The sequence below is a fragment of the Macaca mulatta genome, chromosome 12 (assembly GCF_049350105.2).
Source record: "Macaca mulatta isolate MMU2019108-1 chromosome 12, T2T-MMU8v2.0, whole genome shotgun sequence".
NCBI classification, from domain to species: domain Eukaryota; kingdom Metazoa; phylum Chordata; class Mammalia; order Primates; family Cercopithecidae; genus Macaca; species Macaca mulatta.
Genome location: NC_133417.1, coordinates 62,351,357 through 62,374,282, shown reverse-complemented (window position 1 = coordinate 62,374,282; position 22,926 = coordinate 62,351,357). Strand labels below are relative to the sequence as shown.

Below are 22,926 nucleotides of genomic sequence, written 5' to 3'. Positions count from 1 at the left end.
CATTCCCTATTTTCAGCACAAGCCTACACTGCATTTCAGATCCAGGTGAGAAGGTGATGATTGCTCCAGTGTGGGAACACTGCACCAGGTAACTGCACTGGCTTGGCTAGAGGCACGAGCCAGCTGCTGGCTGTTGGTGGGAGTATCCTGCCCTCTGCTGGATTTGGCGGGAAACATGAATTTGCATTGTCTGCTAAAGAATGAATTAAGGCTGAAAGCTTTTAGAACTGAAAATAAATATTTGCTTGTGTGTTGATGAGGTTTAATTAACTTGGGAATGCATTCCTTAAATGGCATTGGGATTCTCAGGTAATTTCCAGGTATCAAGGAAAAAAATCATTTTATATAACATACAGACCTCTTGTTCAGTAAATTTGGGTGCATAATATAAAGTGCCAGCATTTTGTTCTGTAAAGAATAAAAGCTGCATCTATAATAATTCTTAAAGTATTCACATAGTGTTGTAATTTGATGAAAGAATCCCCAGAGTACAGTTAGACTGTTGGGGTTTATGTATTAATTCTGCAAGATACTAAATCTCTCTGAGACTCAGTCTCTTTATCTGTAAAAAGATGCCATACTCACCTTGAAGGGTTGCTGTGAGGATCCAGTGAACTAAGAATATTTGCAGGAGTACTTCACTATGCCCACTAAAAGTATGTGGTTTTAAATATACATGCTATGCACAGGTTAAATTATTAATTTCCCTAAGTTTATTTTGAGTAAAACTGAAAAACAGACATCAATGTTTCAAATCTAGATAATGACAGGACTCTTCCTAAAATATTGAAAGAGATCAGCAGCCCCTAATTTTTGCAAAAGGCTTTGAAGATAGGACAACTTTTTACTAAGTAGTATTTATTTCCAACTGCTGGTCATTCTGTTCTGTGCAATCAATAGAAATATCCCTATTTCTCACTTTCATAAAGAGAAAAATGGCAGAACCTAATTGTAAGGATAATCTTTTCCAGCAGCCATTCCCTTGGTTTCCTCTCCTCCTTTTCTTTTTTGTTCTGGATCCTTCCCTGTCCCTTTATTCTGTTCTCTTCCTATGTAAGTTGAAACTAGAAATAAGCAGTTTCAGCTTGCATTGTCATTGCTGTTGATGTTTAGCCATTTTTCATCCTCCTGTAGCAGTTCCACAGGTATATAGTTTTCCCTTCAGTGCTATTATTATATTTGGAGTAGACAGAACATGGCCCAGGCTCTGAAGTTTTTTGCTATCTAAGGTGTGAGAAGCTGGGTAATAATGGTATTATTAATGTGGCACCTTTTTAATACAGAATAATAGATCTGCTTTTAACTTAATAATTTATTTAATTGATTTTATTCTCTTTATTAGCAGCTCTGCTTAATAAAAAGATTTTTTAAAAATCCCATTTGTGCAACCAGCTGAAGAGTAAACCCAAGTAATTGATCACCTTGCCCTCATTAGTAAGTGCTATATTGATGTGTTCTTGAAAATCCACATTCAACAAAGATTTATACTAGTTGCTGAAGATATGAAGGAATAAGATATGATCTCTATACATGATATATTTTGGGAATAAATTGGCTAAGAAGACATCATGTGCTCTTGAAGAATGAAGTTTTTCAGGTAGAAAAGGTGTGTGTGTGTGTGTGTGTGTGTGTGTGTGTGTGTGTGTCTATTGGAGCTGGGCAGGGGCAGGCTTCAAGACAGAGGATACTAGGTAAGAATCACATACTATTATGAAAACCTATGCTGCGGCCAGAGTGATAAGGAGGATGAGGATGAGGCTGAGACTGGAAAGGTACTTAGGGGCCAAAGGACGGTGCTACTTAAATGCTAAGATATGGAGCTTGAATTTCATGGGGTATGTGTGGTAACCAATACATTTGAGTGTTGGATCAATATTATACATCCATTATATTCTGTTTTGTCAGAGAAGTATTTATTAGAGAGGAATGTTGGGTTTTAAGTGGCATTACCATTCTCTATAACTTTAAAAATATATGTAAATGTCTAAGTGAGAACCACAACAGCCTCTATGTTCAGTCCAAACTAGGGTGGGTTAGTGACTCCCTGTGTAACCCAGGGTTCCAGGGTTTTGGGTATGCACTGTGAGGAAATCTCCACTTGTGACTGTTGTATCTTGAGTTCTTATTTCAAAAAGCCCTGGGAAGAAGCTCAGCCCTGGAAACACTAAAACTGGTTGGATCCAGAGATGCCTGAGTTGGAGATGAACTTTGGCCAACTCTCCTCATTAACCATAGTAACAAACCCTGCTCAGGGAGGAGCTTATTTGCCATTTTCTGTACACGCAGTGTATGTAGAAGCATGATCAGCAGGCAACTGCCCTGCCTTTACATCACTTCCACATACAATGACTCAGCTAACCAGCCTAATACAAGCCCTGCTTTTACTGTTGTTCCTGGAGGCACTGCCTGGGGAACTATCCCAGATGTCCTCCTTCCTTGTTGCAAATAATAAAATCTCCCTCTTAAATCCTCCATGGTTGTGGTCATTGGACTGTCAACTGCCTAGCAATTTATCCCACCTGTTGTGTGGGTAACACCTGAACAGACTAGAATCCTTAGCTTGCATCTTTAAAAGACAACACCTTGAGCCCCTTTCGATTCATCAAAAAGTCATGCATTTTTTAAAAGCAGCCACCAGCCTCTTCTGTCCAATTAGTCTTAGACAACATATACTCTAAAATATCTGGAGTCCGATGCCTAAGGAGAAGAATTTAGAAACGGCGTCAACCACTTTCTATATCTGACCTGCCATTTTGTCACAATAAAAGGGAGATCATAAAAAGACCCATGGATAAAGGCTCTCTGCATCACCAAACATGCTTGCTCACCTAATTAATGATTTAAAATATATAGATTATTTATATAAACTATTCGGCACGATATTACTGATCTTAACTCTCCTTATTCACTATGGCAATTCCACAGACTTTGAAAGAGACAAAGATTGCACACACTAAAGCTTGTTTACAGCATCTTAAAAGAAAACACTTTGAATTGCTATTCCCTAGTTCCTAAAGTGGTAATGAGATTTATAGGTGACTTTAAAAGTTTTTCCTTTGTCTGTTCGCTTAGCACTTAGCACATTATAGGCATTCTGAAGAATGGAGCACATTCCATTAAACAATTTGGGCAAAAATAAAGTGTAAATAAACATAATAACTAGTGTAGCCAGGTGCTTAGTGCCCTAACTGGGTTGGCAAAAGAACATGGAGTAGTGTGAGAGCCCATAGGAGCTCCTTCACCTCCAGTGCCCAGCACATAGTAGGTATGCAATAAATAGCCAAGGAATAATGAAACAATGAATGCATTCTTTTTTTCCTAGTCACTTTGCTTGCAGTAGTTATCTTAAGGGTGTAATAAAGTAATAATTGCTTCATGACTATGTGAGCTCATAAGTTAATGTTTGCAAAGTGCTTTGAACTTCTTGGGAAAAAGGATGGTGTTTTTGTTGGCACTGTGTATTGTTTGCAGTGGCACACAAATTCCTCCTCCTCCTCTTCCTCCAGCTGCCAGCAATGTGCCCTCCCCCAGCTCTGTGCAGAGCCAGTGTCTCCCACAGGGCAGCCTCACGGCCTTTACTGCCTCTCTCCAGCCAGCTCCAGCACTACAGGACAGGTAGGGACACAGCAAACATCGAAAAGATTTCTTTAAGGCCAGCGAGGAGAAATGAAACTTGGGTCGATACTAACGATTCTTACAGGGATTGGTGTTTAGAGGGATGCAGATGCTTGGCCACCCGTGGACGGAGCTATTGGACAGACAGACTCATCCGTGAGGACACATCAAGCTAGATCCTGAAGGGGAGATAGAAGTGTTATATAGGCAATTGGGGGTATGTGTGGAAGCAGCTGTTTTTTCAGTTTTATGTGGCCCATATACATAATACAAAACCTTGGCTAGTAACTGGCAGCAAAATGTTACATAGTTCTGTTAGTAGGAACCCATAAGATAAGCCAGATTTCTTTTATATGAGTACAATTTTCAACTGCTATGATTTCCTTCCCCACTATTTTCTTCATATTTGATGATGGCAAATAACGGAGTTCTGTGTCACATATGGTTGGCCAAGGATGCAATAGTTTCCAATGCATTTGTAACTATTGTTCAAATTGCCATCATTGTTAGGAACTTCATAATTAAACAACTCACATGTGATTTGGAAAACAAAAGCTATGTTTTCTATTAAGAATGGATGTCCTTTGTGAACAAATTCAAGCAAAGGAGTTTTTTTTTCTTTTTGTGTTACACCAGGTTAACTTTCAACTGATCACACATGATAAATATCTCAAAATAAAACAGGGAGAGGCAGTTACAGGTTCAGAATAACTAGAATGACTATCGGAGGCAGATCTTGCCTTAAAGGCAAGAACACCTCCAGTTTTCCACAAGTTGGAAGTGACTTGTTTTCCAGACCATATCATGAGCTTTTCTATGTGTGTGGAAAATTTTTCATGTTAATTGCTGTACATGTGGCAAATTTGCTCTCTCTACAAATTATTTCTAGGGGCTGGAATTAAATGTCACGTGGAAAAAAGCCAACATGGCATTGTTAAGAAGATAGGCAACCTAAGTGATGTCTATCCTGCTTCAAAGAAAAAACTCTAAGTCTGACTTTAGTTGAACCACATGAAGTTAACCAAGAGTAAGGCTTAAGGTTTTGTTTTTTTAAAAAAAATATATATAGAAGGAAACTCCTTCCAACTAAAATACACTCATTATTTACCCGAAAACAAAAGTAGGTGGAGCTGAATTTGTAGTTAGATTATAGTAAGTAGCATTTGAAACCCGGAAAGCTGAGTCCACATGAAAGTCACAAGTACAACATTTATTTGGGAGTAACTCCAGATAAGAAACGGTTTCTGGCCGGGCGCGGTGGCTCAAGCCTGTAATCTCAGCACTTTGGGAGGCCGAGATGGGCAGATCACGAGGTCAGGAGATCAAGACCATCCTGGCTAACACAGTGAAACCCCGTCTCTACTAAAAAATACAAAACACTAGCCAGTCGTGGTGGCGGGCACCTGTAGTCCCAGCTACTCGGGAGGCTGAGGCAGGAGAATAGCGTGAACCCAGGAGGCAGAGCTTGCAGTGAGCTGAGATCTGGGCGCTGCACTCCAGCCTGGGCAACAGAGCAAGGCTCCGTCTCAAAAAAAAAAAAAAAAAAAAAAAAACGAAAGAAAGAAATGGTTTCTTTCGTCACCTGATTCAGTATAAGATGAATTTTTTATTTGTACAGAGCTTGAGAATCACATAGGCATCATCGAATTTTTCTTTTTTTTCCAATCTCTATTTGTGAGTATTTGATACTAGATAGTTTGTCCATGTCCTGAAATAAATGGATGAGAACTCACTTCAGGGAAGATGAGGTGAGCAGTCTGAATTAGGGGGAGGCTGTATTTCCTTTTTCATTATGTTAATGACCTGTTGCATTTCAGAAGGCTGTACATTTATTTAGAGCAGAGTAGACAAAACCTCCTATGCTCTGGCTTGGGAACCAGGAGGAATCACTGACTGAGATTTGCCAACCAGAGTTCTATGGTAGGTTTGAGTTTGAATGGTGTGGGTTGATTCTCATTATTCATTACTTCCTTTGATCTTGGGGAGGGGAAGAAATTAACAAATTTTAATGCAGTGTTATATATTCAAATAAATATCATATTGAGGAAATTATTGCTGGAAAGTTTTTATTCAAGTGTTTAATGAGTAAGCTGACTGACTCATCTAAGTATTTTGGACTTCTACTTGTTGATACTAGGTTTTGCCTATTTTTTCTTATATCAGTGGATTTGCTATGGGGATATCTTATGTCAAGGCAGATGCTGAGTTTATGACATTTAGACATCTATTTTTGATAATGGAAGGGTTCAATACATGCAAGAGTATGACATCAACACAAGGAGAAGGGAAGAGACAAGAGATTGGTCTAGGAAGTTGAAGGTTCTTATTAAGAAAAAAGAAAGGAGGGAGATGGTGAAAAGTCAATTTTACATTGGTTAAGCACTAGAACTCAAATGTGATATTCTAATGATGAAGACAGGTTGAGTTGGCTCATGGGAGTGTGTGTGTGTGAAAGAGAAAGAGAGAGAGGGAGGGAAGGAGAGAGGGAGGGAGGGAAGGAGAGAGGGAGGGGAAGAGAGAGAGGGAGGGAAGGAGAGAGGGAGGGGCAGAGAGACAGAGAGAGAGAGAGAGAGAGAGAGAGAGAGAATTGATTATTTTCTTATCTGTATCTACTCCAGCCTTTCTCAGGACAGGAACCCTGTCCTTTCACCTCTGTATTATCTGCAAAGAATAGAAAATCAACAAACATTTTAATTGAATAGAGTATCTCTTTTTGTGGCTGCTACAAAAAAGATCAGCAGATTAGTTGCTTTTATGTGCTTTCTGTGACATAGGGCTCGGAACTCAGCCAGAGGCAGCTGAAACTTCATCAAATAAATTGTCAGTCAAAAGGTGAGCTTTGAGTGTATCACAAAGTTTTCTCTCAAATCCAGATCATATCCGAGTTACATTTTAGGGCTAGACCACCAGAAGTCAGGGCATTGTCTCTGGGGAGACTTTGTTAAATACACTTGAGGTGCCCTGTAAGAAAGACACAGGACAGAAGATCTCAACTTTTAAGCATGTAACCCCCACTGGATGGTATTCAAGCACTAGTTCCTGGGTCTTGCTTCTTGTGATTCTGGTTCAGTAAGTATGAGGTGGGGGGATGTGTTTCCCTGGGAATCTATATTTTGTAAAAGATGCTGGTGTTGAAGGATCTCAATTTTGAGAAACATTTCTGGGGTTCTCTAGCTTGTTTATCTCATTAAAGGCTTATGAGCTCAGAACACATCAGGAACCTGGCTCTGAGAAAGGCTCAGGACAGCTGGGTTGAGGGGCAGTGCCTGTGTCTCAGGGACTTGTGTTTGAACACACTGTGGCATTGGAAAAGGCATCTTTCTCTTTCTAAGGTTCAAGTATTTTCTTTCTGAAAGAGGAGAACAGTATTGTCTACCTCGTGGGATTTGAACAAATCATGCATGCAAAGTGGGTTAGCAGAGTGACTGACATGTGTTGAATTAGTAATTGTTAGCTCTTGCAGTGGGAAGAGAAGAGGGATGCCAGTAACAAGTCCTCTGTGACCAGGAAAAATGGTTTGGGGCAGACAGACCCAAGGCATCACAATAGAGGAGGTTAGCTATGGGATCTTAAGGATGCAGGGGCAGTGTCTAACGGTAAATTCTAGACCTAACGATGAATAAACATGAGGACAGGAGACACACTTTCTCACTATAACAAGTTTTTTCCCAAAGTGGTAATGAGCAACCCAGATGGCACAGTTAATTGGAATTATAATTGATCCCACATGGTATTTAAGTCAATAGTTTAATTGATTTTTCTCAGGACAACAATTATGAGAACTTCTAAAGAGAACAAAGTGAAATGCATAAAATACTGTGACTGTTTCATATTTGCTAACCCCGGTAGGGTATGGTGGCTCACGCCTGTAATCCCAGCACTTTGGGAGGCCGAGGCGGGCGGATCATCTGAGGTCAGGAGTTCGCAACCAGCCTGGCTAACATGGTGAAACCTCATTTCTACTAAAAATACAAAAAATTAGCCAAGTGTGGTGGTACATACCTGTAATCCCAGCTACTTGGGAGGCTGAGGCAGGAGAATCAATTGAACCTGGGAGGTGGAGGTTTCACTGAGCCGAGATCACACCATTGCACTCCAGCTTAGGCAACAAGAGCAAAACTCTGTCTCAAAAAAAAAAAAAAAAAACCCATATTTGCTACCCCCTCTGTGTGGAAGGAAGAATGAATAAAGAGAATAATGGTCAAAGAGGGGAGGGAATACAGGGATCACAAATCAAACAGACTTTCATGAGTCAAATACTTGTCTGGTCATTCAGTGCAATGTTAGGTGGTGTTGAATCAGATGGTGAGGCCAAGTACTCCCCCGAAATGAAGTACCAAGAGCAGAGGACCCAATACTGGTATCTTAGGTGCCTTCCTTAAATGACAAAGATGAAATTTGGCGGCACATAAATGTATGGTATGATAGAAACATCCAGCAAACAAATAGATGGGGCATATGAAGGATGAAGAATGAGTGGGGCTGAGGTAGGATCGGATGTCCCTGAGCATATCATGTAGCCTCCTTTGGCCTAAATGTTCCCTCTGAGTGCCCTTTCAGTCCTGATACAATGTTATAAGCCATATAGCATGGGACAAAACCCATCACTTTATATTTTTCTTACCTACAGAGTAGTCCATAAACTAGGGCAGCTAAGTTATTGTGAAATGCTAGCTACTTTGAGGAATTTTGTTTACCCTGAATTATGATTTTTTTTCATAAGCCAAAATTTCCACTTAAATATATTTTTACCAGTACTATTTTGACTCTGGATCTCTCTGATATCTTTTCTGTAAATAATCACCTTAATAGGTGGTAATTATGAATAAATGATGAAGAAAAAATGCTAGCAACAGTAGCCACTGTTTTTCAAGTGCCTATCATCTGCTAGGTCATATTTCATCATTAATCCTGTCAGTAACCCTGTTAGAAGGCATTACTGTGGCCATTTCCCATGTGGATTCTGAGAGGTCACAGAGGTAGTAAATACATCAGGACATTTTTTGATGGAATAATTTTTTTTTTTTTTTTAAGACTGAGTCTCACTCTGTCACCAGGTTGGAGTGCAGTGGTGCCATCTCGGCTCACTGCAAGCTCCGCTTCCCGGGTTCACACCATTCTCCTGCCTTAGCCTCCCGAGTAGCTGGGACTACAGGCGCCCGCCACCATGCCCGGCTAATTTTTTTGTATTTTTGCGGAGATGGGGTTTCACTGTGTTAGCCAGGATGGTCTCGATCTCCTGACCTCATGATCCACCTGCCTCAGCCTCCCAAAGTGCTGGGATTACAGGCATGAGCCACCGTGACCGGCCTAGATGGAATAATTTTTTATTTCAACACCAATTTATTCCAAGTTAATATTAGAGAATCTTAAAAATGTAATGGAAAGACAATAAAATTAGAAATCCAAATAATCTGGATTTGACTTTTCATGTAGTGTTTATACTGAGTGGTCTAGTAAAAAATCATTCAACTTATTTATGCCTCAATTAATTTTATTAGTGAAAATAAGATGATGACACCTACTTCACAGTTATATTTTAGAACAGAATACAATATTTTTGAAAAGATTTCAAAATCTGCTGGGTGATGGCTTTACAGCCTCTTTATGCCATACTATGGGTTCCTATTCCTAATATATTCCTTCCTCTGCCTCTTTGCCTGATGTATAAAGTTTCACCCTCCCTGGTTAGCAATATTTTCCTACCTTGCAAAGCCTAGCTCAAATTCTTCCTACCCAATTAATATTTCTTGATGACAGTAGACATCGTCATAGCTTTTAAAAGTTATCTGAGCCATACTGTCATATTACTGCACTAGTCTATTATATATGTCAGTATAATCTATTTATTGTCTCCATCTCCTCAGATGAGAAAATAATGCCCATGGAAAGTGTTATTGATAAGAGATAAACTGTATGATATAATATGTTGAAAAAATACAATTTCAAAATTGTTTGAAGAAAATACTTTCAATTATGTTAAAATACAGTTCCGTGATAGCCTTTCCAGTAATTTATGGCTTCAATCGAATTCATGACAAAACATCAGATAAAACCAAATTGAGGGCCATTCATCAAAATACTTTACTGAATCTTGGTCTTTCTCATTCTGTAGCCCATGTTACTACTACTATAATATGCTGTAAATCGGCTATACTGAGTGCCATCATTATTAATCTTGTATAGTTTGCTCTTTGATTTAAAGTCTCCTAATTATTATAAAAAATACAATATGGAGTGTATGCTTAGTGTCCTTCTCCTTAATTTCTCACTTGTGATCACTTTAATGAAGTACTTCTCTTCCTAATAGTAATATCATATTATTTTGTTTACTTTTAGTAATGAGTTTGCTGAATATTCTGAATTTCCCTGGGGCATATATAGGAAAGTAACATTTTTTTTTTTCAATTACTTAAGCTTTGTCACATTTCTCTTTTACTTGGGCAGATCCTGTGATCTTTTGGTTAGGCTTCTGTAGAAAAAACAAAACCATAACAACTCAGTGTTAGAAAAGCTTCAATCTCAATCTAATTTAGAGCTATTCCCTCCAACATCACAGATCAGATATAAGGTGTCGGGAACAGAAGACATGCGTGTGGTCTGCCTCTGGGAGACTATCCCCTTCTCCCTCTTCTAGGGTTCCACAGTTTGTGGTGATTTGGGAAAGAAAAAGAAGGACAAGTCTCTCACATTTAATAGTGCAGCTGAAGTTTGTCGTCTGTAAAATGTTGACTGTTTCTGTGGTTAATGTGGACTGGGAGGCAGAGGTCTCTACCTGGGAGTTTTCAGAAGCCCCTTAGGGACCTCACCACTGCACAGTCATTGATATCTCATACATGGAACACTCCCCAGCTCCTGCTGCTGAGACGTGCTTTCAATGGCCAATCCTTGTGGGTAGAATTTGTCAAGATAACACAAACCTAGCTGCTGCCCCCAAGTTCACATGGCCCATGGAGATACACATGTGGGTTGCCCCAAGTCTGTGCTCTCTCCCTTTTCTATGTCACTTTTTTCCCCCTCAGTTCAGGTAGGTACAGGGGCTGGATTGGCAAGGCCACTGCAGGTGCAGATGTCAAAGCTAGAAATGGAATGCTGGCCTCCTCTTCCTACAGGCACTCCTTCCAGGCTTTAAGAGTGGTTCTCATGGCAGCCCCAGTACTTGGTTCAGTGGTGAGAGGCATGTCTTGGTGGAATAGATAGAAAACTGAAGCATTACTCTCTTCCCACCCCTACCAAGGCTACCTTACACCTCTAATCATTTCCTTCTTCTCTGTTCCCACCTCATTCTTCCTTTCAGACTTGACTGGAGAGGGAGAAGGTACAGTTTGGGGTGATGATTTAGAGCAGCAGAGCCTTTACCTGGTTGTGGCTTCGTAAGCCTTAAAGAAGGTGGTCAGCTCTAGTTGTTATCAGTTCTCCAACTTCTCTATTTTAATATTGTGGCATTAATTGCCAATTTTGGGGTAACAGAAAAACTTGTACTCAGTAGCCTGTTACATTTGTATACTTTGGGGAACAAAAATTGATATGAAATTGAAAACTTCTCATCTGCAATGGAAGCTGTCAAGAGAATGAAAAGGCAAGTCACAGACTGGGATACAATAATTACAAAAGACGTATCTGATAAAGGACTGTTATCCAAAATATTCACAGAAATTATAAAACTCAACAATAAGAACATGTACAACCTGATTAATAAGCGTGCAAAAGATTTGAAAACAATTCACCAAAGAGGAACGAAAGATGGCAAATAAGCATATGAAAAGATGCTCAACGTCATATCTCATTAGGAAATGCAAATTATTAAATGCCTCAAGGTAGTCTTCTTTGGGTTAAATCTGCTTGGTGTTCCATGACCTTTTTTGGATTTGGATATTCATATCTTCCTCTAGGTTTGGGAAAGTCTCTGTTATCCCTCTGAATGAACTCTCTACAGCTCTTTCTCTACCTCCTCTTTAAGGCCAGTAACTCTTAGATTTGCCCTTTTAAGGCTATTTTCTAGATCTTGTAGGCGTGCTCCATTGTTTCTTATCCTTCATTCTTTTGTCTCCTTTGACTGTGTATTTACAAATAGCATGTCTTCAAGCTCACTAATTCTTTCTTCTGCTTGGCCAATTCTGTTATTAAAAGACTGATGCATTTTTTAGTATGTCAATTGTATTTTTCAGTTCCAGATTTTCTGTTTGATTCTTTTAAATTATTTCAACCTCTTTGTTAAATTTATCTGATAGAATTCTGAATGCCTTTCCTGTGTTCTCTTGAATTTCTTTGAGTTTCCTTAAAACAGCTATTTTAAATTTTCTGTCTGAAAGGTCACATATCTCTGTTTCTCCAACACTGGTCCCTGGTGCCTTATTAGGTTCATTTAATGAGGTTATGTTTTCCTGGGTTGTCTGGATACTTGTAGATGTTCAATCTGTGTCTGGGTATTTATCATGGTCTTTGCAGTCTGGTGTTTGTACTGGTCCTTCTTGGGAAGGCTTTCCAGATATTTGAAAGGACTTGGATGTTGTGATCTAAGCTGTATCTGCTTCAAGAGGCACCAGTAACACTGTGGTTATTGCGTACTCGTAGAGGTAGTGCCTTAATGGTCTTAGACAAGATCTGGGAGAATGTTTTGGATTATCAGGAAGGGACTCTTTTTCTCTTCCCTTACTTTCTCTCAAACAAATGGAGACTCTCTATTCTGAGCCACCCGAAGCTGGGGGTGGAGTGATACAAGCTTCCTTGTGGCAATCACCACTATGACTGTGCTCAGTCAGACCTGAAGCCAGCACAGTACTGGATTTCACCCAAGGCCTGTTGTAACCACTCCCTGGCTACTCCCTATGTTTTCTGAAGGTCTTGGGGCTCTGCAATCGGCAAGTGGCAAAGCCAGCCAGACCCGTGTCCTTTCCTTCAGGGCAGCAAGTTCCCCCAGGCCCCAGGCAGGTCCAGAGGTACAACCCAGGAGCCAGGGATTAGAGTCAAAACCCTTAGAAGTCTAGCCGGTGTTCTATTATACTGCAGCTCAGCTGGCATTCAAACTACAAGATACAGTCCATCTCACTCTTCCCTCGCCTTTTCAAAGGCAGAGGAGCCTCACCTCATGGCCACCGCCACCACAGGCCCACAGGGAGTGCTAGCAGACTACCACCAATGTTCCCTTAAGGCACAAAGTCTCTTCAGTCAGCTTGTGGTGAATACTGTCTGACTTGGGACTCACCCTTCAGGGCAGTGTGCTCCCTTCTGGCCCAGGGCAGGTCTAGAAATGCCATCCAAGAGCCAAGTCCTGGAATTGAGGACCCCAAGAGGCCTGCTTGGTGCTCTACCCCACTGTGGCCAAGGTGCATGATAAAGTCCCCTTTGCTTTTCCCTTCATTTTTTTCAAGCAGAAGAAGTCTCACCCATAGCCACCATGGCTGGGAATGTTCTGAGTCACCTAAAGCCAGCAAGTTTCAGAGTCTCCCCCAAGACCCTCAATTAGTACCTGCATATTGCTGCTGGTTATTCAAAGCCTAAGGGCTCTTCACTTAGCAGGTGATGAATGCTGCCAGGAAAGGGTCTTTTCTTTCAAAGCAATGGGTTCCCTTCTGGCCCACGGTATGTCTGAAAATGTCATCCAGGATCTATGGCCTGGAAAGGGGGCCTCATGACTCCAATTGGTGTCCTATCCTGCTTTGGCTGAACTGGTATCTAAGATGCAAGACAAATTCATGCTCACTCTTCCTTCTCCTCTCCTCAAGTGGAAGGAAAATGTCTCTTTTGGAGCTGTGAGCTATGCAACCTGGGGTTAGGGTAGTGTTAATAGCAGCCCTGCCTTAGGTGCTGCAGTGTCTCAGTAGATCACATGCCCCTCCAGTCAACTGTCTCTGAGCCCAGTTTAGCCTTAGGACTCACCAAGGTGTTGCAGTCCTTGTGAACTAGAATGCCATTCGAATTTATTTAGAGCCCCAGAGCACTTTAGACCATGGTGGTGAGGCTTGTGGGAACTCAAGTTCTTACTACTGGGATTGGTGAGAACTTAGCTGATGCTCCTTCTTTGGGTGGGTGATCAGCTAAGTTTGGACTGGTTTTCCTTTTTGTTAGAACAGAACAGCACTGAGTTCAATGCCTCACAATTGCTGCACTCTCCCTCCCCCACTTCACAGACAAGCTTTCTGTACCATACCACTGCTGCTGGGATGGGGAGGTGGAGGGAAGGGTTGTGTCTTTTTTTCTACCTCTTCAGGGCCCCTTTCAGCAATACAGAGTTAAAACCAAGTACTATGAGTGCTCACCTGATTATGGATTCTTCTGAAGATGCCTTTTTTTGTGCATAGATAGTTGTTAAATTGGTGTCCTTGGGGTTTGGGAGGGAGTCGATTGGTGGAGTCTTCTATTCTGCCATCTTGATCTACCTACCAGGAAATGTAAATTAAAATGACAGGATACTAATACAGGCCTATGGGAATGGCAAAAATCTAAAACACTGACAACACCAAATGTTGATGAGAATGTAGAGCAACAGGAACCCTCATTCATTGTTGGTGGAGATGCAAAATGGTACAGCTGCCTTGGAAGACAGCTTCGCAGTTTCGTATAAAACTAAATATACTCCTACCATAGGATCCAGTCTGCTTAGTATTCTCCCAAATAAGTTGAAAATTTAAGGCCACACAAGACCTATAAGTGGATGTATATAAGTGGATGTTTTTCAAAATTGCCAAAACTTACAGACAACTAAGATGTCCTTCAATAGGTAAATAGATAAAGAGACTATGGTATATTCATATGATGGAATATTATTCAATATTAAAAACAAATGAGGTATCAAGTCATGAAAAGACATGGAAGAACTTTAAATCTATATTAGTAAGTGAGAAAAGCCAATGTGGAAATGCTACATACTGTATGATTCCAATTATATGACATTCTGGTGAAAGTAAAACTGTAGAGACAGTGAAAAGATCAGAGATTAGGTGAGAAGAAGTGATTAACAAGTGGAGCACAGAGGATTTTTAGGGCAATGAAACTATTCTGCATGATATCACAATGCTGGATGTATCATTATACATTTGTCAAAACCCATAGAATATACAACACCATGAGTTAACCTAATGTAAACATGGGTTACATTTGGGTAAAAATGATTGCTTGTATTTGGGTAACAATGATTGGCTATATAGGTTTATTAAATATCTTCATATCAACATAATGAAGGAAGTAATATTGGTGTACCCATTTCACAGGTGAGGAAAATGAGTCATAGAGGGGCTGTAACAGATGTCTCACTCTGGTGCCTAATGCTGATAGTAGGAGAGGCTGTGCATATGTGGAGGCAGGGGATATATGAGAACTCTATGCACTGTCTACTTAATTTTGTTGTGAACCTACAACTGCTCTAAAACTAAAATATATTGAAGATTAATTGATAATAAAAATATTAAAGTCACAGGTAGCCAAATCAGAGAAATTGGCTTTCTAAATAGATAGCTAACAGATTTCTTCACCTTTGCATGGGACAGAATAACTTTTTCTTAAACTTTTATTTGAGGTTTGGGGGTACATGTAAAGATTTGTCACATAGGTAAACACATGTCACAGGGTCTTATACATACTATTTCATCACCCAGGTATTAAGCCCCATACATAATGTTTTGTTTTATGACTCCATCCCTTGGACAGAAAATGTCTAGTGCATCATAGACGCAGTTGAGCCTTCTACCTTCTCTCTGCATTTTATTTTCATAGCTACTGATAGATGAGTCGGGAGCAGCACAGGTGGGTGAGGAGAGACCGCCTCTTCCTGGAAGGCTTACTGTTGATAGTGAATCTGCTTCCAAAGTTGCAGAGAACTATGTGTCACCATTATTGTTCTGAATGACGCAACTCTATAGAGACTCTTTATTACCTAGAAAAACAGCAGTCTCTGAAAGTTGAGATTCTGTTTTCTTAGAATACTGTTTTTGGTGTTCACAGCTTTAGTCATGAAACCAGGTTATGAGAAATAGAGGAGCTGGCAAGTTGGACATGGCATAGCTGTGAGAAATGTCTTCAGCAAACTGATATTTGCCTACAGTGTTACTCTTTCACATTTAGCTACAGACATTCATTCCGTGCCTTGGTCTCTCAGACTTTTCTCTGTGACACAAGAGATTTTGCACAACTAACTCATTTAATCTTCATAGCAACCTTATGAGGGAAGTAATATTGGTATGCCGATTTCACAGATGAAGAAACTGAGTCACAGAGAGGCCATAACTAGCCCACTGTGAGAGAGTTACTAAGGGGTAGAGTTGAGATCTGAGTAAAAGCATCCTTGCTTCAAAGTAGGGTTCTTAATCACTCTACTGGGTTGCCAAAAGCCACAATAATAAAAACAATATGGAACTGGTTAAAAATTAGAACTATTTATGTAACAAAAGTAAATAGATTGAAGGTTGAAACTAGGGTATAGTTTCATTATAAAATTATCCAACCCAACAAGGGTTGCTATTTGGAGAAATGAGTTATTTGGATTGAAAAGTCCAGTTTAGCCAATCCCCCCTTAAAGATAATTACCTATTTTATTCCAAGTGGATTAAAGAGTTAAATATAAAGAGTTAAACCAAAATAACTTGGAAGAAATATAGATGAATATTTTATCTTATCTCTGGGTAGGAAATGATTTTCTCAACATGAAAGCAATTAAGAAAATCACAGAGGAAAGGCTGATGAATAAAATGAAATATTTCTGTATGTCATAAATAAAATGAAGACAAATAACTAACACATGTAAGAAATTATGATTTTTATATACACTGAAGAAAATAACAAAAGAAGACAGAAGTGCTTAAAAAATGAAGAAAATATGAAAAATACTATTTTTTTGTAAAATAAGAAAGGCAAATTTTTAAAAATGGAAAATAAAGCAAAATTGGTAAGCATTTTCCACAGAGCACATTTTATCGAAGACTTTTAACTGGTAATATTTAAAGCTGTTGGGAGTTCTGTGAGATCAGTAATTTCACACACAATCTTTCTGCCAATAATTTAGCAATATCCATCAAGAGATTCAAAAATAGTTATACTTTTCAGATCACTTTTTTTTTAACTTTTAGTTTTGAGGGTACATATGAAGGTTCATTTACATAGATAAACACGTGTCATAGGGGTTTGTTGTACATATTATTTCATCACCCAGGTTTTAAGCCCAGTATCCAATAGTTATCTTTTCTGCTCCTCTCCCTCCTCCCTGTCTCCACCCTCAAGTAGACCCAAGTGTCTGTTGTTTCCTTCTTTGTGTTCATAAGTTCTTATCATTTAAAAGTGAGAACATGCAGTATTTGGTTTTCTGTTCCTGCATTAGTTTGCTGAAGATAATAGCCTCTAGCTCCATTCATGTTCCCACAAAAAACATGATCTTATTCCTTTTTTATGGTTACATAGTATTCCATGGTGTATATGGACCACATTGTCTTTATCCAGTCTGTCATTGATGGTGTTTGATGGGTGTTTAGGTTGATTCCATGTCTTTGCTATCTTTAATAGTGCTGCAATGAACATTCGCATGCATGTGTCTTTATGGTAGAATGATTAATAGTCATCTGCATGTATACCCAGTAATGGGATTGCTGGGTTGAATGGTAGTTCTGCTTTCAGCTCTTGAGGAATTGCCATACTGCTTTCCACAATGGTTGAACAAATTTACACTCCCACCAACAGTGTATAAGTGTTCTCTTTTTTCTGCAACCTGGCCAGCATCTCTTATTTTTTGACTTTTTAATAATAACCATGCTTGGTGGTGTGAGATAGTACCTCATTGTGGTTTTGATTTGTATTTCTCCAATGATCAGTGATATTAAGCTTTTTTTCATATCCTTGTTGGTCGCATGTATGTCTTCTTTTGAGAAGTGTCTGTTCATGTCCTTTGCCCACTTTCTAATGGGGTTTAAACCACTTTTTTTAATGTAAGGATTTATCCTAATAGTTATATGGACAAAGGTTTATGTTCAGATTTGATCACATTGTAATTTCTAACAGTGAAATATTAGAAATAACAATATTTAATAAAATAAGATTACTACCAAATTAGAAAATTATGGTTCCTCTATAGTATGGAGTGTCATGTCACTATTAAAATCATGTCGTAATTAGTTCTTAGTGACAAAAGAAAATTATAGTGGGTAGTGTTAGTGTTTAAGTGTAACAAGATAGTGTTTTAAGATAATTGCTTTTTTGCTTCATTAGATTGTTTATTTGAAGTTTTCCCTATTTTTGATGTAGACGCTCATAGCTATAAAGTTCCCTTTTAGTACTACTTTTGCTGTATCCCATAGGTTGTGGTATGTTGTGTTTTCCATATCATTTGTCTCAAGGATTTTCAAATTTTCTTCTTAATTTCTTCACCGACCCACTGGTCATTAAAGAGCATACTGTTTAATTTCCATGTGTTTGTATAGTTTCCAAACTTCCTCTTATTGTTGATTTCAAGTTTTATTCCGTTGTGGTCAGAGAAGCTGCTTGGTATTATTTCAATTTTTGGGAATTTTTTTTTTTATTATTATACTTTAAGTTCTAGGGTACATGTGCACAGCGTGCAGGTTTCTTACATAAGTATACATGTGCCATGCTGGTGTGCTGCACCCATTAACTCGTCATTTACATTAGGCATATCTCCTCATGCTATCCCTCCCCCCTCCCCCCACCCTATGAGAGGCCCCGGTGTGTGATGTTCCCCTTCCTGTGTCTAAGTGTTCTCATTGTTCAATTCCCACCTATGAGTGAGAACATGCGGTGTTTGGTTTTCTGTCCTTGTGATAGTTTGCTGAGAATGATGGTTTCCAGCTTCATCCATGTCCCTACGAAGGACATGAACTCATCCTTTTATATGGCTGCATAGTACTCCATGGTGTATAATGTTTTAAGTGTAGCAAGAGAGTATACATAGTTATTTATGCATAATTATCTCATTTGGTTAAAATCAATAATAAAAAAGGACTAGGGAGGTTAAGACAAATGCTCATGATGATTTTTGGTGGTAGTGGGATCCTCCGTACTTTACAAATTATCTACAACAGAGAGATAATAATGGGAAAAACGTATTTAAGTAAGAAAAAGAAACAACCACAACAGGAAATACAGAGACAAAGAAAAAAGGGCAGATCATTAGAAATGGTGAGAGGCTTACGGATGTGACCTCAAATCTGAAGTGATGGCAGAGTTGAAATGGAGTTTAGAGCAGATAGAAATATTGGAGGAATTAGTGCTCTTGGTCAGCTCCTTCAAAGCACTGAAGTGCATAGAACAGCTGCAAGGAAAGACCTGAGCTTCTCTGTCTTGTGATAAAAGTGAGTGTTTTTCTAAAACAAACCAGTTCTCTGCCCAAAGTTACATTTTGATAGATGCCACATAGCTTTTCAACCTCTATAATGTTTTGGTTAAGATGTTTTCAAAATAATAAATCTTCAAAAATCCATCTCTATTTTCTCTTTAATTTGTTTAAGTCCATGACCTTTCCAATTTATGCAATATTATAATTTCGGGGGAGGGGGGCAGCAAAAGTAGATGTAATTTGTCTATTAGCTATTACTTTGATTTTTATAGTCTAAATATGTGGAAGTTTCCAACACTTTTACCTTTATTGCAGTTAGACTTTCTAAAATGCCTTAGAGGAGTTTGAAGGTCTCATTATTTTCTTCAAACACTTTATTTCCCAGGAAGGTAGATATTTCTATCTCTTGCCTATAGAATCTAAGGAGAATTTATGTTCCTAATTTTTAGTTCTCACTTGGATTTCTTGGTACTGAGCAAGGCCTCCTGAAGTCAGGCCTTTCCATACTTGTTCTCAGCATAATGGATGCCTGGTCCACACACTCATGTTCATTGTTTCAGTTTCTCCCTGCCTCCTCAAATTACCCTGGGGCCTTGATCCCGTCTTCTCTTGCTATAGCCTGTCTTCCACTACCTAATCTCATATTCCAGCAGCAAGTGATCACTTACGTAGGCTGAGTGGAAAAAAAAGTTGTTTTCCTGAATTTCTTTTTAGGAAGTATCAGTATATTTTTGTTAAAGCATAAACATAATTGCTTATGCCCAATAAACTTTTATAGGAATAAAATATAGTTAAAACTGTATTTTCCATTGAATTGTGACTACAACATTTCTTTCTACTAGAACATTTCTTTGCACTTAGTCTCAGTAAGATTGCACTGCGTTCTCCATCAGCCCAAGGTATGAGACGCTGGTTGTTGGATCTGCAAAGCATGACTGAGTCCCAGGGCATTAATCATCATGGCATATGTATTATTTTGCTGCTGTGCTCTGCTGAGCCAAAGAGATGATGCATATGTATTCACACTCCTCCACTCTCACTTTCTTCTTCCATCTCTGCTTTCTCTCTGAAGGCAGTTTTAGCTGCCACCAAGTACTGTACCCCAAATGCCAAATTTTCAAATGCAAATGCCTGTTTACAGGAACATCTTGTCCCTTGGGCCAGTTCACCTCTCTGTGGTACATACCTACCGGTAGTATAGCTATAACTTTGGCTGCTGCTTGTGAGTATAAAGTCACAAACAGAATTGTAAAATGCAAATTTAAAACTGGAATGTCTACAAGTAGGCTCAAATACCCTTGGAGTCACTAAGTTTGTTTAGAGGCATGGAGGTATATTAGCCTGGGACTTGACTTCATGTCCCATAAACCCCTCTGTTCCCTCTTGGAATCTGTTGCCATTAACCTGTGATGTATGCACTCTGCCACCAATACCTCTAGCTCTAGCACTCATCCATTCATATGGCAAATATAGAGAGAGCGCGAACCATTGCCAGGCACTCTGCCAGGTGCTAGACATGCACAGAGGAAAAGAGGAAAGAGACTTTACCATGTGAGAGCTTATGGTCTAGTGGAAATGCAGACAAGATAACTAATTAAAATATGCAGTGTTAAGAAAAATTCTTTGTGCTGTAGTGGAACCCAGTCCACAGGAAGGACACTCAGATTACCCTTTCAAAGGAGTGATGAGGGAAAGTTTCCCAGAGAAGTAATCCAGAACCCAAAAAAGAAAGACTTAAAGCTGTGGGTCTCATGCTTCCAGGTCTCCCCCTATGGGCTACATTGGGATTCCAGGAGTGCCCGGGCGACAGAGCAGTCAATCATCCAAACCAAGCCTGGACAGGCTATGGCAAGCAATGGGGACATACAAATCTTTAATTCCGTTTGCTCTCGATGATGATGGCATCACTGAAATTTTTGAGGTGTATTCTCAGGGTTATTTAACACACATTAAACAGAAAAATGTATTAAAACTGATTTTTTTTTCATGAAGAAAAATCTTGAAGATGCTTCCCTGGATTGAAGAACTCTTCTGGGGTCTGACTGCAGGTCTAACTTCTCTGGAGGTTGGTTTGAGACCCACTGGAGTGACCTCTGAGAATGGACCCCACTAGTGAACAGCCTCATTAGAGAGGATGTGGGTGAAGAAGGCTGAAGTGATGCTGCCATTTCTCCAGGATGCCTTCTGTACATTCATCTCTGCTCTGCTGGGAAGCAGACTTCACTGACTCAATTTTTTTTTTTTTTTTTTGATATTTTAAATTTTGAGATAGGGTCTCACTCCGTCACCCAAGCTGTAGTGCAGTAGTGCAAACTTGGCTCGCTGCAGCCTTGACCTCCCAGGCTCAAGTGATCCTCCCTCCTCAGCCTCCTGTATAGCTGAGACCACAGGCACCCACCACCACACCCAGCTTTTTTTTTTTTTTTTTTTAAGTTTTTGTAGAGATGGGGTCTTGCCATATTGCCCAGGCTGAGCTCAAACTCCTGGTCTCAAGTGATCCTCCCACCTTGGCCTCCCAAAGTGCTGGGATTGCAAGTGTGAGCCACCGTGCTGGCCTTCAAACTTCTTGAACTTTAGCATCCTCATGCTTGCCGTGATTGTTCTTCAGATCTTGATTGGTCAGTGATATGCTAGGTCTCAGCTTGTTTACCCCTTCTCATCATTGTTCTAATATCATTCCAAATATCTTTATAATGCTACTGCTACTGCTACTTCTAACTACTACTACCTCTACTATTACGACGACTACTACTAAGGACTTTGTTTTGTTTTTGTTTTTGTTTTTGAGACAGAGTCTCACTCTGTCACCCAGGTTGGAGTGCAGTGGCGCGATCTTGGCTCATTGCAACCTCCACCTTCTGGGTTCAAGCCATTCTCCTGCCTGAGCCTCCTGAGTAGCTGGGAAATACAGATGCGCACCACCATGGCCGCCTACTTTTTGTATTTTTAGTAGAGATGGGGTTTCACCATATTGGCCAGGCTGTTCTCGAACTCTTGACCTCGTGATCCGCTGACCTCGGCCTCCCAAAGTGCTGGAATTACAGGTGTGAGCCACTGTACCCGGCCAGGGTTTTGTCTCTGAGTGACAGTAGCTACTGTGTTAGGCATTTTTTTTTCATATCTTCAGAACAAGTCTGGAAAAATAAATATTATTATCTTCATTTTGTGGTTTAGGTGACTGAGGTTCAGAGAGTTTAAGAAACTTCAGTTCATTGGGTAGTATTCTCAGCATACGGAACAAATATAAAACGTAATATACCATTGTTAACACCAAGCTTCCACTGAGCACAGTGCTCAATACCCTTGACTCAGGAAAGCTGTGCTGCCGTGCTTCCTGTTACGGGGACCACTGGCAGCAACTTGACTGGAACAGCCAGATGGGCCCTGTGGCTTTGACGGTTATTGCAGGTTTCAAGGCAAGAAAAGGGTCTTCTTGAGGGCAAACAGACCCACTGGAGGGGAGCAAGGGTGTCAGACTCCAGAGTCAGTAAGTGGCAGAGAGGTCTGACCACTCCGTCACTAGGTGCTGACTTCCTGTTTTGTTTCGTTTTTGTTTGTACTGACTGCTGGGTGTCAGTCGTTATGGGCTTAGGGCTGTTAATTCTTGGGGAAAAATGATCTGAAATTCTGTAGTTGAAACCACCCTTCTTGGGGACAGGGAGAGAAATTCTTGGATTATCAAATCAAAATGAACATCAGCAATCCCTTTTTTTACCCTGCCAATACAATGACCCTTTGGTATGCTGTAGAAGTTTTATTATTTGAAACAAAATTTTGTAACAAAAAATTTTTACTTATGTTTTTTCTCTTTGCTACAAAATTAGAATTGCTTATTCTAGCTTTCCAGTTGTTTAGATCCTGAATAAGCAGGGTTTTCATGTACTAATAAACTTCCATTGTGTGGGCAGATACCATTATTGAAGGAAAGTTAGAGACCTCTGAAGTTCTCCACTGCATCCCAGGATTTAACTATGTTAAATTGACAAGCATACATGGCCCATGCAAATGAGCAGGAAATAATGCATAAAAATAGAAGT

At 39.7% G+C, this 22,926-nt stretch overlaps 1 protein-coding gene across 2 annotated transcripts in view; it reads left to right on the top strand.

Moving 5' to 3' along the window:
• The first annotated feature begins 3,476 nt into the window (after positions 1 to 3,476).
• CYTIP (cytohesin 1 interacting protein) overlaps positions 3,477 to 22,926 on the top strand; it is a 77,607-nt gene continuing 58,157 nt past the window's right edge. The window contains exon 1 of one of the 2 annotated variants that reach the window (XM_028830724.2): positions 3,477 to 3,615. The gene's annotated coding sequence lies outside the window, so the exon portion shown is untranslated. The remainder of the gene's footprint in view (positions 3,616 to 22,926) is intronic. The other variant, XM_077956559.1, reaches the window with a different exon arrangement.